Source organism: Orycteropus afer, unplaced genomic scaffold (genome assembly GCF_000298275.1).
Source record: "Orycteropus afer afer isolate SDZICR_OR568_19922 unplaced genomic scaffold, OryAfe1.0 scaffold01237, whole genome shotgun sequence".
Taxonomy (NCBI): Eukaryota; Metazoa; Chordata; class Mammalia; order Tubulidentata; family Orycteropodidae; genus Orycteropus; species Orycteropus afer.
This window is the reverse complement of record NW_006922824.1, coordinates 150344-153152: the sequence shown is the minus strand read 5'-3', so window position 1 is coordinate 153152 and position 2809 is coordinate 150344.

Here is a 2809-nt window from a genome sequence, read left to right as displayed (position 1 = left end):
TGACATCCTTCTCCAGGGAATAGTCCCCTCTGACAAAAGGTCCCCTCTGACAAATGGTCCCCTCTGACAACTCCATAAGCAGCAAGGCTGGAAGGCAGGGAGAGGACAGAAGAGGCCAAGGGGACCAAAACAGATCAAGGAGTCAGCCGCAGGGATCCAGGTAAGGGTTGTTGGAGAGGTTTCGAACAGCTAAGGGAGACAAACTTGTCTGTCAGTTTGTCCTACTGTGGTGACGTGTTGCTGTGAGTCTTGAGGCTGTGCCACTGGTGTTTCAAACTCAGTGGGGTGCACATGGTGCACAGGTGTCAGCCAGGCTTGCAGACTGAGACAGACTAGGAAGAAGGAGGAGGCCTTCTACTTCTCAAAGAATTGGCCAGGGAAACCTTATGAATAGCAGAGAAACACTGTCTGATACATTACTGGGCAACTTTATGAATAGTCCAGAAACACTGTCCAATACAGAGGAAGAAGATGAGTCACTTAGCTTAGGAAGCTCTCAAAGTAGGACTGGGCAAGAGCTGCATTATCAGAGTAAAATCAGCCTTCCTCATATGGATAAGGTAAAGCTTTTGAGACCTCCATTTGCTGATGTGGCACCACTCAAATTGAGGAGAAACAGCGGTAAACATCCATTAATAATTGGCACATGGAATGTACGAAGTATGAATCTAGGAAAATTGGAAGTTCTCAAAAATGACATGGAACGCAAAAACATTGATATCCTAGGCATTAGTGAGCTGAAATAGACTGGTTTTAGCCATTTTGAATCAGACAACCATATGATCTACTATGCTGGGAATGACAGTTTGAAGAGGAGCCCCTACTGGTGTGTAAATGACATTGAAAGATAAGCTCCCTAACGGGATCAGAAAACGGGACTGTGTTGAATCTCTGTCTGCTGATGTTGGTTGGTTATAAAATTATATGAACAAGGACGAGGACTAGGTTAAGTCCCCAAGTGGGTGGTTAAACTGCACTGATCTGCAGACACAGAACCAAAACCAGTTGCTATTGAGCCAATTCCGACTCATGGTGACCTCATGTGTGTCACAGAACTGTGACACACAGGGCTTTCAATGGCTGACTGTTCAGAAGGAGATCACCAGGTCTTTCTTCCCAGGTGCCTCTGAGTGGATGTGAACCTGTACTCTTTTTGTTAGCTGTCAAGCACATTAACCATTTCTAACATCCAGGGACTCACTCCATGGCCGCAGGCCATAGAAAGCACTTTTAATTCAGGTGTTTCAGAAACCCTCTTATTAAATCCTTAAGTTACAGGCAAACTGTATAATTATTTACATATATGAAGTAGGGTAACTAATTGCAAGTTACTTTAGAATATTAATATAATTCATTGGAAAACAAACTATAACTTAATTAAATTATAAATGACAGTTTCTCCAGATGAAAAATGGCTTCAATATGGTCTTTCACAGTGTCTTCTGTAAGGGCTGCTGGTAAGGTAGGCATCTATTTGGGTTTTCTATGTTTATAACCAGGCTCCTTCATTTTGTTAAGAACTTGACAATGTGCCCCTCTGCATCACAGTTTGGGAAAACATATAGATTTGACTTTTAATGATTAACATACAACACATCTTGGGAAGGACCATTCAGATATGTCATTAGTGAGAATAGGAAAGTTAGGCAGACGTTGGGATTCTCATCCAAACTTCCCTGCTTCTCAGAGGGGCTCAGCACAACTCTGAATGCCAAGCACAAGTGGTCATGTGATCAGCTACTAACTGAAAGGTTGGAGGTTCAAGTCTGCCTTGAAGTGCCTTGAAAGAAAGCCCTGATGATCTACTTCCAAAAAATTAGTCACTGAAAAGCCAATGGAGCACAGCTCTACTCTGACACACACGAGGTTACCATGAGTTGGAATCAACTTGACAGTGATTGGTTTGGGTTTTTGAACCCACCAGACTTGTGTTCATTTTTTACAGCAATGAGTGTTATTTAGTCTGTTCATATTACTGAATGTGTATCTTGGTGATGAAACACAGGATAAAGGGCTATTTTGTTTTGTTTCATTTTCCTTTTCGCATTTTGTAGTGATTTATTGATCCTCAAAGCAATGGACATTTTAAAAAATTTGATTAAGATTTTATATAACATAAAAAATATATATACCCTGAATAAGATAAATTGCAAGAGGCCCACAAATGAATGAATTTATACTTGGTCATCCAAACCCACTGCCATCAAGTTGATCTGGACTCAGGAACCACCCACAGTGCTTCCAAGGCTGTGGCTCTTTATGGAAGCAGACTGACAAAGCTTTCTCCCACAGAATGGCTTTGTAGGATTGAAATGGTGACCTTTTGGTTAGCAGCTGAGCACTTAAGCACTGCACCACCTGAGTTCTTCACACTTGGTCATAAGTACTTGAAAATAAAACACATAACAATGTCCAAAATAAACTCAGACTTTAGAAATAAAAGAAAACAATTGCATGAAAAATTCTACATAATTTTTGGTGAAAGTATTTTAAAAGGTTACTGCCATCAATCATATTGACATCATGGCCAGGGTGAGGAGTCAGAGCCCAATGTTGTGATAAGTAACAATGGTGGTCGTATTATTAATCAACCACATTTTATATAGTGTGCCTAGCATTTATAAAATACTTTTCATATATAACTGTTTTCATTTCTTTATCATTTTAATGATCACTAACAATACCTATTGGGATATAATATTGAAATCTCTGTTTTCAAATGAGTCCAAGAAGGTTAGTAAATTTCCTAGGCATAATTCATTTATCATAATGTAATTTTTAAAATATTTTGAAAATACACTATGTATTT